Source organism: Piliocolobus tephrosceles, chromosome 4 (assembly GCF_002776525.5).
Source record: "Piliocolobus tephrosceles isolate RC106 chromosome 4, ASM277652v3, whole genome shotgun sequence".
Lineage (NCBI taxonomy): Eukaryota > Metazoa > Chordata > Mammalia > Primates > Cercopithecidae > Piliocolobus > Piliocolobus tephrosceles.
Window position 1 is genome coordinate 162,241,121 of NC_045437.1, and position 13,702 is coordinate 162,254,822.

The window sequence follows — 13,702 nt, forward strand, 5'->3', positions numbered from 1 at the left end:
CTGTAGTCTCTCAAAGTACATTTCATTCTCCAACCCACTCACCCACCCTAGATGTGTAAATCTCTCAGATGATCCTATTATCCATCCCCACCACAATTGTGAGCCATCTGCATAAGCCACCTCATTATCTAAGCAATGGAATCACCACATAAGCAAATATTATTCCCCTACAAATCTTTTAGAAATTCTGTGTGTTATTCTAGTGAACAGTAAATTCAGGATATACACACAAAGATACAAAATATTTCATATAAATTCAAATAATTCATGGCCCTCTTGTTTACCAGCAAAGAACTTCAGGTAAAGATTTCCTGGCTCTTTCTAAGTGTTTCATAGATTTTAAATCCTCCCACTCCCCTTGTTTTTGGCTCATAAAAACACACGACAATGTCTATATGTTTTTTTTTTCCAAGAACAGTCTTCCTGTTCCAATTCAATAGCCCTGATGCTTCAAAATTCACAGGAGAACTAAGGGTAAATATTATTTTATACTCTCAAAACATAGACTCAAGTCTACTAGGGGAAAGCCTACGAACAATGATTTTATAAACATGAGGATGTCTTCAGCTACAAATGTCAACAGGCAGTTTCAGAACTGTTGCCAGCCCCCACTGCTGCACTGGGAAGTCTGTTCTCTGCTTGTTCCTGCAAAGTCAGCCTGCAGACACGTCTGCTTGGGCTGGGAATGGACCCTGTTAGTCTCAACTCGCTGCTGCTTGTAAGCTCTGGGTCAACAGGAGACCTTTCTCTTCAGCCTCAGCCCCAATCTCAGCTTTACTTCTTCTCCATCTTCATCTTCCTCCTAATATCTGCTTGAGGAATTTTTAAGGGACTGCAGGGCAAGGCTGCTGCCTAGCTGAGAACATCAGAAAATACCATGAGGGTGCTCAGTCAGGAACCAGTGGTATCAGAAGGCACCCTTAGCAAACTGGAACTTTTAGCTTCAAATAATAAGCCCTATTGTTTCACCTGGTTTTCTTTGTCTTTCTTTGTGTGTTTCATAGTGAAAACAGCTACTTGCTCATACCTCAAAAGGCTAGTGCTGCACACAGCTTATCAGCCAAGGACAGTCAACGCTATCAATAAGAGTGGTTGAGTTGTGATCCTTTGTAAACAAATCAGAGCATCCTTGTTACATTTTGGAAGGTTGGACGTTTTAGGTGACTGAAAAAAAAATATGATAATGGGCAAACAGCTTTCAGAAATAAATTACTGCAGCTTAGGAAAGAAAAAAAAGCCTGTTTTACTACTTCTTCATTCAGTATCAATAACATTATAAACTTAACCATGCTTTAAAAATAAAGACATCATTACATTTTACCCCCTCTCTTCTCAACTTTATCCAGCAACTGTTTAATTAGACTTATCTAACACCTAGATCTAAATTCAGAACTATGATCCGAAAGGCATGTATGCGATGATTGCTCGTGCATCAATTGTAAAGTTAGAGAAAAGCATTTAATTAGCCCATCAAAGATACAGGTTGGGTCAAGTACCTGGCTCTGGCTGAACAAACACTTGATCCATGTCCTGGTGGAACAGTTACAGGTAGTTACAAGCCTCTTTAGTTTCCATTCTTCCCGACCACGCTGTGTGAAAGCAGTAGACAGTGGTAGCTGCAAGGCAGTTGATGGCACACCCCAGGTCTAAAGCTGTTGTTTCAGGCTTAGAAACTTCCCATTAAAACCCCGAGTTAAAGGAGCACCGTCTTTCTGTATGAGGCATCGTTAACGGCCAATACTGCTGCTTCTTTGAGGTGAGCCATGATTTCAGTTCTGCCTCAGCAACTCTTCAGAGGATTCTGCTTCAGTGAGTAGAGGCAGTATCCTAGCAGTGTGTCTGAAATCATCTTCAAGAAAGCATTAACATTCAAAAGGAGTACCAGGGGGGAGGAAAACATCACTGGGCATTCCCATACCTTTTCAAAATCAAAGCCATAAATCTACCAGTGCTCTGTCCTCTTTATTGATTGTTGACACTATTCCTCTTTGGGAGTGTCAATTAGCACCTCGCAGCAACCCTTCATATTGATTATAGTTGATGACCTTCAGGCCAACTCAATTAATAGGAAGACTTCTGGGGAAGGGCATCAACTTAGCATTTGGAAGAGAAAGAAAAGGCTCATTTTCCTAAAGAAAACGAAAGTGACGTTTCCAAAAAGCAGCACTTATGGGAAGGAAAGAACCATTTAAAAAGAACAAAATCCTAGTTTCGCCACCTGTCACCTGGTTGTAAATTAGCTGGGCAGTAGGTTGCCAGGTCCAGTGTCTCTCTGAGCAGCCTGCATAACTGTGGCATTGGCAAAGCCCCCACCCCACACAGGGCACCTGAGACCACTTGATGAATAAAGAAGATTGATTTTTGTTAGAGAAAGTTGTTCTCATTCTACAGATTCTAGTTACCTGCTACAATGCTTAAATTACTTTCCTTGGATAAATAAATTTTCTAAATAAATTTGGAAAATATTTTTGGCTAAAAATATTCATTAAAAAACCACTTCTCTAAAAAGAATTCAGCATAATGCTTAAGACGGAGCATCCTTGTTTTCTGGCAACTCACCACTTTCTTTGTTGAAGTGGAAGCACAGTGAGCGACAACACTCCCACCCACCAAATGATAGGGTGCGTGATATTTAAAGCTGCCTCTGACTGTGCCTGTCAGCTACGCTGTCTCCTCAGCTCTTGTGAGCAACCAGCCATTACCCAAAGGCTCTAGGAAACTGGAACCAAGCTCATTTTCTAAGAGGGAAACCCCACCTGCTCACGACAGACCACAATCCTGGATAGGACAGGCCTCGGACCCAAAAGGAACCTTTCAAATCAAATGCTGAATGTTAGGATCGAATGCTTGATGTTACAGTCTAACCTCAAGAGAATATGCAGGTTCTTTCCCCATTTGTTTTCCTAATTTTTAACTGAATTTTCTTTCCAGTTCATTTTACTTATCCTATTTTCAGACACACACATACCACACACCGTAAGACAATGGGACACATGAAATCCAACCGAGCATGATGATCCTGTACTAACTGGCATCCCTCTTGCATTCAGTCAATGCTGGCAGAGGGAATGCCTGTCTTGGCAATGCCAACAGAGTGTGGTTGAGGAATCTTTCCGACCCCACCCTCCTTCCTATACTTATCATTCCATGCGGTGAGAAAATATCATAGATAGACATGAGCCTGGGTGACTGTAGCTTGCCCTGCCAAAGAGGCCTTCTCGGATATTGTTTTAGCCTACAGACTTGTAGAGGTAGAAGGGAACCTGAGAGGGCCTGTGGCTGTCCTTTAGCTACTCTGCAGGCTGAAATCATCCCAGAAAGATGAGTGCTTTGCCTATTTTAAAAACTCTCCAGGGAAGTAGATTCCATAACTTCCTCTGACAACCCCTATTTAAACGAACTCCTCCACTGCTTACTTAGTCTGAATGGGTTGGTGCATTTCTTTTCATTCTGTCCTTGCTGCAAAAAGTCAGGCACTAACCACTCCAAAATTTTGTTAGAATGCCCTTTCCCTTCAGGGAGGCTGAACTAGATAGACCAAAGAGTATTTGATGAAGATCTGGTGTTATGCTTGGAGCCAAATTTAAATCTCTCTTCTTAAAGATAATTACAATTGAAATTATTAAAATCAGCCCTTCCCCTTATGCAGCTATATTATGTGAATCATCATGAATTCTAAACCAATGAATAAGGGCTTACCAAAGTTCCATTTGAACATTTTATAGTAGATCCTATTTCTTTCATCTTTAATAATCTATATATCTCTTCTCGGAATTCTTAAAATTTCTGCTCTCTGATGCAACTTTAGATAGGAATCCTAGAATACTACACCGAGCTGTACACAGCTCAGATACACACGGAATTGTGGTGAAACAGGATGATTTTATGATGTATAAATGGCTATATATGCTGTACTTCTGCTTACCCATTCTGATCCAGGGCCACTCCTGGGTGTAATTTAGTCTTTCTCTTTAGTTACACAACATCATGAGTTAACATTAGTTAGAAATCTACTTTAAGAACTTCTTCTACATTTTTATTTCAAGCCTCACCTTCAATGTTCTTGAATTTACAATTATTTCCTAATTGTCCTATGATGCACTTTTCCATGAAGAAATAGATAATGAATATGGAAAAAAAGACTCTATAAGCCATCAGTCTTCATGATGACAAGGCTAGTACAAGGTTGTATTATTATTATTACTGTGTTTCTTTCTAACTCTGCCTAATTCTCAAAATAAAATTGAACAAAAACTCTACATAACCTTCAAAATATAAACATGGTTCTTATCAATAGACTCTTTGTAAAACTCTTTTCTTCCCTCCTTTGTGTATGTTCTTTCTTTCACTTATCCAGGGACCATTCATTAGCTCTCAATGTCAGATACGTTCTGTGTTATGTGTTGCAAAGAATAAACAATACGAATACTAGGTCCTGGCTTCTGTTTGTTCAGGTTGTGCACTGAACAACTCTAGGAGGTTCCTTGGTAAACAGGGCCCTGAGGAGCTCCACTTCTAGTGATGGTTGCTGAGCTTCTTAACAGACTGGCCCACTTCCACTGAATTCCAATTCCTAACCTTCCCGGCCTCTCCCTTCACGACTCACCAAGCAGACATCTGAACTGTATCCTTACCTTTCTACAGGACCCGATTTCACAAGGTCACCAGTGGCTCCTGGTTGCCTCAAGCCAAAGAGTCCTTTTAGGGTTCATCTTCCGTGCTTTTTGGCAACACTGAACATAGCTGAACACTCACCAAAAGGAAGGTTCAGAAAAACAATACGTGGATTAAAGTGAGTGGCGGAAACAATTTTCTCAGCCCTTAGGGTCCCTCTCCCTTGGTGCCTTCCCTCTTCATTACCTCTCTTTTGTACTCTGGGGTTCAGGCCAAATAAAATTCATGCAACGACCAGCAAATGGGAAATGAAGGTGGAAAGACAAGCAGGCTAGGATACACGTTAATAACCCCACCACTTTTTAATTCATTAAAAAATAGTGCTAGTCAGTTTATGTGTGTTATTTTAATTTCTGTCTTTTTCTTTTAAAAAAATAAATATACCAGGCAACATAAATCTTTGCGTTAAAAAAAAGTCAAGATCAGCTCTATTTCTAAAATCTCTCTGATTTGCCAGGTCTAAGTTTATTTATCCATTTGCTATCTTCACGGATCAGTGAACATTCAAAGCTTAAGGGAACAGTGGGAAAGGTTTAATGATATTCACACCAAGCCTATACATTGGGATCTATATTTAAGAGTTATTAAAACCAAGCGGTTTAAAGTCCAAATGCAGACAGGCAGCCTCCTGGTTTGATCTTTTCTTGAATGCATTTCTGTATACATCATATCTGTGTTACGCTAAATGCTCAATTAGTAGCTGATACATCTAGAATAGAGAAGCCTCAAAATGAAGATGAGAATGCCGCAACGGAGTGGAAATGTATGCGCAAGAAATAAAACACTGACAGAATTTAATACTTGTGAGGATTATAGATTGCCCTACAAAATTGTGTTCATCCTTTCCTGTGTAAGTCAGAACGATAAAGCATATAGCCAGGAAATGAATCATGCTGCCAAAAAAGCTGATCTCCAACCCTAAGAAGGAGCAACTTCACAAAATACACAGCAGTAGTTCAATTTAGAAGCAATATTTGCAACATTTAAGTTATTAATTCTAATTACAGTATAAAAGTATAAGGACGTCACTACGGATTATTCACTGTTCAAAAGAAATGCTTTGGCTTTAACAGCCTGGTGGGTAAATTTATTCTTTTAAAGTGACTTGTACAATAATAACAATTTTCTTAACGGGTCTGAAATACTTAATGCCTTTAAAATGTCATACAAAGTGCCAATTAGAGTTTTATACAAATCATTCCTCTATATTTTTATGCTGTCATTTTGGAACTGTTCTTTCTCTGTTCAACAGCTACATTTTAGAAAGGAAACTATTGCATGGACAATTTGAAGACTGAGCAGCTTAGAACATTAGGATAATCGAGAAAATGAAATAGAAGGTACGTGGAAATAACTGACCTGTTAGCCCGACCTTAATACCTAGCAAAATTCTGGAACTGAAAATCTTTCCACTGATAAATCAATTTTGAAAACACCCAGAGGAGAAAAAAATCATAAGAAGCAGTTAAAAACTGCTTGTTTAAAAAAGATCATGAAAACTCAATTTCCATTTCTGATATTTATACTTGTAGAATGGTGGACAGGAGTTTGAGGAAGTGGTAATAAACGGAAGTTGTGATAGATGGGCATTGAAGGCAAATTTCAGCCCCCTCGATGCTACATCGTATAGATGATGTACTTAAATGCTGCTTGCAAAAATATTTAACTTTATAGATATTTCAAAATTTCAGTGGGAACCATCAAGAGTTTCAGTTATGTAATATATGATTAAAGTAGGCAGATATTAAGGTTTTATCTATCTCTTCCAAACTTTGATAGGAGGCCTATCATCTATAATTTTGCCTGTGAATAATATATATTTCATATTTATGTATAATAAGTATGTAAATATTATAAATCACCTGTATTTCTGTTATACATAATATTAAATTACCTTATGAGCTTGTTAAACATGCATATTTAGCCAGGAGATGGGGAGGGGAGGGCAGGTAGGCCTGGGTAATTTAATTCAGTAAGGCCAAGAACCTGTATTTGGAATAAGAAACCTACATGATTAATGATGTAGGGCATATGAAGTCCACACTTTGAAAAATTATAAAGTTAAATGATTGTCTCCCCTTTTTGATTATTTGGCCATAATAAGCAGTTTAACTGTGTGGGGAGAGAGCCTTTCGAACATCACAGACTTCTGTGAAAAACTGATTACATCCATGAACCCGCCGTTAGAAAAATGTGTATGCCCTGCATTAAGAACCTCTGCCTGGAATTCCCAGTCAAAAATACATACATCTCTTCTTCCCTTCCTTTCTCCCTCTCCTTGTTTCCTTCCATTAAAGTGGTCGTAAAGAATGACTGGAATAAAGCCCATAGGAGGAAGAAAACAGAATAGAACAAGAGGCAGAGAGAAGCTTGGTCTATTTCTGGGAGAGGGAAAGCGAATGGAGGAATGTTGAATGGAGACAGAGCTTAGAAAACATGCCGAGGCAGCTCCAGCTGAAAAGGAGAGTGACTGCCCAGCTGGAAAGACTATGGTCAGGAAGGAGAAATGAAGCTAAATTAGGGAGAGGTGGAAGCCCCATGGACAAATGAGCGACGCATCACATTCCAAGGCTGTGGAGGCAGCCAGTGGGTCAGGAATCCTGATATAGCTGCTGGGACAGGTGGTGGCAAGATTGAGCTCAATTACCAGTTATGACAGTAAGAACATCACAGAGAATGTCAGCGCTGATAAAAAAGCAGGAATGATGTCAACATCTATTATTAAGAAAACAACAAACAAGAGAATTAGAAAGAGCAACTGTTAAAATTCCTTCACCCTGGGTTTAGACCTTCAAGATGAGGGCAGTGCACAGGTTTGCTGCTTTTCATTATAAACCCTTTTATGCAATTTGATTGTTTAACCATGCACATATTGACTAACTATATGCAATTTCACTTTGCAAAAATTGTCAATATAGTGTGGGCAAACCGTTAAAAAATAAAACCTCACCTTTAACCAAGGCAACAAATCTCATATAATAATAGCATCTTAGGTACCAACACCAAATGAATGGATGATTCTTTGAGGACAGGGGGCTTCTAGAACATTCAGAGTCTTCCCTCTAGGGTTATTGTCTGCTTTGCATATAAGTAAAGCTAATCTTTCTTGGTTCTCCTCAAACATACTATGTACACTTAAAATGTAATTTATTGTAATCACATGCAGTGCAATAAAATCTAAACTACTGCCCTTGTTTTTCCATAGCAGGCAGACATGATCTGTTTTTATATGTGTTAGCTATTTATTCAGTTATATAGCTAACTTCTATTTAATTATTTATTTTTTCATTTATTTATGTGTGTATATATTTATACCCCATTACATTTCAGAAATGTTTGAAGAAAGCTATGTAGTAGATTATATGTCATTAGCTGTAGCAGAATATCATGTTTATTATGTGATATTCTGTAATTATGTATTTATGTAAAAAGTCATGCAATTTTTTCATTGATAATCTAATAAAAGGCTGGACGTACTTGTTTTCAAATTTTGAAGCATAAAATCCCTTTAGAATAATTGTTTGGCTGAAACACTATCCATATTTAATCTAAAAAAACTGTGTCCCTTATTAATTTATTTTTGCAGTAATTGTACATAGACAAATGCAATAGCACATACTTCAATATGTTCAGTGTTTTTTACTAACACAAAGGTGAAAAAGCTGGATGTTAAATTAATACAAACTGGATACAATTCAGAAACAATTTTCAAAGAGCTTGTGAAAAAAACGTCTTCAATCTTCATTTGAAATGCTCAAGAATAACACTTTTAAAAAACATGAGACAGAGTAGGTATTAGCCAAGTCTTGCTTCCATTTTTTTTTTTTTTTTTTTTTTTTTCCATCCTCATGGGAATGTCCTTCAGCACTGCTTTTAGGAAGGGTCCTTGCTTTTGTTCTCCTCATTTTTCTTAATTCAAAAGTGGATATTGGGTCAGTTGAGAAAAATGAACATTAGGTATTGCCAATAGCTCTGAGATTCATGCTGCATATTATAAATATGGTTAGGGGATTGGATCAAATGCCAATATAATATTCAGTGAACTATTGATTACTAATGTGTAATCCAAGAAAAGCTGCTTGCAAATGGGAAGAGGATGAAGAAAAATCTCTCCATGGTTGCCTGTACATGCCTACTCTCCTACGCCAAGGCAGGATGCAGACTGGGCCATTCATCATTAAATAGTCACCTTTTCCCTGGCCCTGCCTTCGAGAATTGGCCTCTATGCCCTGAGATGAGCTCTCTCTCTGGCTTCTAGGGCTCTGTTTTGGTTTCCCTCCAGGGATGGAATCTACAACTTGTTTCTCTGTCTGGTATAGTTTCTTGCATCTCTTTTTTAACCTTCCTTATTCTGTAGTCCTATCACTCCCAAAACAATAAATTTCTCCAAGATGTTTCCCTTCAAGTATTGTCCATTCAAAGACTATGTGGCTCAGGAAAGTAAATACAACAAAGAGTAGAACGTATTTTTGCAATTTCAGTCAACTTATGTTTTTATGTCTTTCTGATGTCTAACACTGGAAAAGCAACAGTAAAATAATATTAATATTAATATTAATACCACAATCACAATAACAAAACTCATCAACTTTGTACCTTTGGTATTCTTAGACACTGAACTCTTACAATGGCAAGAAGTGGACCCTCTGATAAGTGATGCGGCGCATTTTTTCATATACCTATTAGTGATTTGTGTATCTTCTTTTAAGAAATACCTGTTTAAGCCGGTCGTGGTGGCTTACGCCTGTAATCCCAGCACTTTGGGAGGCCGAGGCGGGCTGATCACAAGGTCAGCAGATCGAGACCACGGTGAAACCCTGTCTCTACTAAAAATACAAAAAATTAGCTGGGCGCGGTGGCGGGCGCCTGTAATCCCAGCTACTCGGGAGGCTCAGCCAGGAGAATGGCGTGAACCCGGGAGGCGGAGCTTGCAGTGAGCCGAAATCGCGCCACTGCACTCCAGCCTGGGAGACAGAGCGAGACTCCATCTCAAAAAAAAAAAAAAAAAAAAAAAAAAAAAAAAAAAGGGAAAAAGAAATATCTGTTTAAATTTTTGCCTATTTTTAAATCAGACTGGTTTTTTTCTGTAAATGAGTTGTTTGAGCTTCTTAAATATTCTGGTTATTAATCCCTTGTTTGATGGGTAGTTTGCAAATATTTTCTCTTTTTCTGTGGATTGTCTCTTCATTTCGTTGATTGTATCCTTTGCTGTGCAGAAGCTTTTTAGCTTGGTGTAATCCCAGTTGTCTATTTTTCCTTTGATTGCCTGTGCTTTTGGGGCCTTATGCAAAAAAATGTCTTAAGAATTTCCTCAATTTTTTTTCATGTCTTTAATCCACTTTGATTTGATTTTTGTGTGTGGTGAGAGATAGAGGTCGAGTTTCATTCTTATGCATACAATTATCCAGTCTTAAAGGCACCATATATTAAAAAGACTATCCTTTCTCCATTGTATGTTCTTGGCACCTTTGTAGAAGATGAGTTGGTTGTAAATGTATGAATTTATATCTGGGTTCTCAATTCTGTTTCATTGGTCTATGCATCTCTTTTTATGCCAGTACCGTGCTCTTTTAGTTACTATAGCTTTGTAGTAAATTTTTAAGTCAGGTAATGTGATACCTTGTTCTTTTTGCTCAGGATTATTTTGGTTATTTGGGTCTTTTCTGGTTCCATATAAGTTTTAGAATTATTTTTACTATTTCTGCAAAGAATGTCGTTGTTATTTTGATAGGGATGGAATTTAATCTATAAGTTGATTCAGGTAGTATTGTCATTTTGGCAATATTAATTTGTCCAATCCATGAGAATGCAATATCTTTCCATTTTTTTCGGGTGTCCTCTCTTCTATTTCTTTCTTCAGAGGTTTATAGTTTTCCCATTATAGATCTTTTACTTCTTTGGTTAGGTTGATTCCTAGGTATTTTATAATTTTTGTAGCTATTGTAAATGGGGTTGTTTTCTTGATTTCCTTTTCAAATGATATGCTATTGGCATGTATAAATGCTACCGAGTTTTGTGTGTTGATTTTGTATCCTGCAACTTTATTGGATTTGTTTATCAATTCTAACAGTTCTTTTGGTGGAGTCTTTAGGTTTTTCTAAGTATAAGATCATGTTTTCTGTAAACAACGTTAATTTTACTTCTCCCTTACCGGTTTGGAGGTCGTGTATTTCTCTCCTGCTTAATTGTTCTGGCTAAGACTTTCATTCTTACATTGAATAATAGCAGCAAAAGTGGGCATCCTTGTCTTGTTTGAGTCTGGCAATAACAGATGCTGGCTAGGATGTGGAGAAAGGGGAACCCTCATACACTGTTCATGGGACTGTAAATTAGTACAGCCACGTTGGAGAACTATATGGAGGTTCCTCAACAAACTAAAAATAGAACTATTGTACAATTCAGCAATTCTCCTGCTGGGTATATATTTAAAAGAAAGGAAACCAATATATCAAAGAGATATTTGCATTCTGATGTTTACTGCAGCACTATTCAAAATAGCCAAAATATGGTGTCAACCTAAGTGCCCATCAACAGATGAACTGATAAAGAAAATACTGTATGTATACACTATGGGATATTATTCAACCATAAAAAAAGATGGAAATTCTATCATTTGCAGCAACTTGAATGGAACTAGAAACCATTATCCTAAGTGAAATAAACCAAGCACAAAAGGACATATATCTTATGTTCTCACTCACATGTGGGAGCTAAAAACATGTATCTCATCAAGATAGAAAGTAGATTGGTGGTTACCAGAGGCCAAGAAGGAGAGAGTGGAGAGAAGAAGGAAGAAAAAAGAATATGAATGAATTTTTGCCACTAAACAATATACCTAAAAATAGTAAGAGTGGTAAGTTTTATATATTTTACCTCAATAAAAAATGAATTTAGAAAAGAATTTGACCTTTTACAGGTTTTTATCCAGTGAAATGTGTGTGTGTGTGTGTGTGTGTGTGTGTGTGTGTGTGTAATTCTTTTGACTCCCAGTTAGGCTGTAAGATACATGGGCATAAAGAAAGCTGAGTTTTCTATTAATTTATTTTTCACTTGACTGATTGTGATTTTAGGAGAGGTAACACATCTATCCACAGACCTCACTCTCTGTTACAAATCACTGTAAACAATCAAAGCAATTGGATTTTTTTCCAGTTGTTTTCTCTTGCAACACCATTGCTATACTTTGCCTGTCATAGTAAAATAAGTCTAAACTGGCTTAATCATTAATTACTAGTTTCCAATGAGCAATCTTCATTTGTGTCAGACAAGATAGGCTAGATAATGCTATGATTTTTAAAAATATTTTTCGGTGGCAAAAAATAACAAAAGTTTATTTTTTGAGACAGAGTCTCGCTCTGTCACCCAGGCTGGAGTGCAATCTTGGCTCACTGCAACCTCCACCTCCAGGGTTCAAGCAATTCTTGTGCCTAAGGCTCCCCAGTAGCTGGGATTACAGGTGGGTGCCACCACATTCGGCTAATTTTTGTGTTTTTGGTAGAGACAGGATTTTACCATGTTGGCCAGTCTTGTCTCAAACTCCCAACCTCAGGTGATCTGCCTGCCTTGGCTTCCCAAAGTGCTGGGATTACAGGCATGAGCCACCACACCTAGCCACATAAGTTTATTTCCTGTTACATGTTCATGAAAGGTCATTCAGGGACTCCTCTCCTATGTCACCATCATCTTTATTCCAAGACCCAGACAGAGAGGCTGGATTCTACCAGATAAGGAGGTAGAGAGAAAAGATGGCACGGTAAAGCATGTGCTGGCTCTTAAGGACTCTACCAGTGGCTCAAATTTCACTGGACAAAGCAAATCTCATGACCACATCTGGATTTAAAAGGCTAAGAAGTATAATCTTTCCCTAGGAAGGAACATGGAATACTGTCAAGCAATGACATAGTCTACAACTATATTTAACTAGAGTGTTACCATTTACAGAATGACTCTTCATAGATTATGTCCCCAAGATAACCTTTCTTTAGCATAACTATCCCCCATCTCAGCATACATGAGCTGCATCCTACACCAACACTATCTTCCAGTCTTTGCTCCATTTCCACCTGCACTTGCTTGAACCTCCTGCTTCAGCCTCCTTGCCTTCTCGTTGCTTCTAGCCTCATGTTGCCTTGTGGTGCCTTAGTTTACCTGGTTTCATTAGCCTCTGGTCTACTGGGTCCTGTTTCGGATTACGTTTTGTCTCCTTTCTAGCTCACCACAACACAGTTGTCTGTTTGGCATGTTGCTCTTCTCATGCCACTCCAGAACTCTAGATCTTTCCTAATGGGCAAGGGCACAGTCTGACACTTCCAGATGTACTCCCGTGTCCTGGCTCCATCCCTAATGGATCAGTTATTACAGCCAGTACCTCACAGGAACCATACCATCCCAGGACACAAATATTATCATGGTAATTTTATAGCCACATAGACAAGATGTGAGGAGGTTAAATTATTTACTCAGGAACACAAACATCACATTGAAAACATTTTTGCCCACTTCTCACTCTTCTACAGTGTCTAAAAGAAAGAACGAAGGGTGTATGTCCTCCGGACCTCTGGAGACTGCATCATGGAAAACAAATATAAAATGAAAGAACCATGGTAGGTCTCAACGTAACTCAAAGTTTGATAGGGACCTCTGGAAGAGCAATGACATTCTTTTCTCAGTGAGTGGAGACGGTGGATGTGGATCTTGAAAGAGACTGCATCAGATTTGGAGTCTGAGAATTGTCTCTCTGGTCTGCAGAAGCGTTCCAGCAGATGAAGAGTAAGTGTGGCCTGGGTGAGCATGAAAGGCAGGTGGTAGGGAGGGAGCTTGATCTCCATAATCAGGCAACCATTCTTTGGGTCTGAGATCCTTAGAGAAAACATATTTAGGTGGCTCTTTTTCGTACTTCTGACCTACTTCAATATTCAAAAATAGATTGCTAATCAGAGACTGTTTCTGTTTGTCTTTTCTGTTTCTCATGTGCCATCTTTTATTGTTTTGTTGCTTTCTTCTGACTGGATAGTGCTTCTGAAATCTT

At 38.3% G+C, this 13,702-nt stretch overlaps 1 protein-coding gene across 3 annotated transcripts in view; it reads right to left on the reverse strand.

The window, feature by feature from the left end:
• Positions 1–13,702, reverse strand: part of CTXN3 (cortexin 3) — a 49,476-nt gene that overhangs the window by 7,737 nt on the left and 28,037 nt on the right. Inside the window, exons 3-4 of one of the 3 annotated variants that reach the window (XM_023194016.1) lie at positions 4,635–4,743; positions 1,497–1,849 (exon numbers count right to left, since the gene is read on the reverse strand). The exons of the other annotated variants lie outside the window; for them this stretch is intronic. The gene's annotated coding sequence lies outside the window, so the exon portion shown is untranslated. The remainder of the gene's footprint in view (positions 1–1,496; positions 1,850–4,634; positions 4,744–13,702) is intronic. 3 annotated transcript variants of the gene reach the window in all.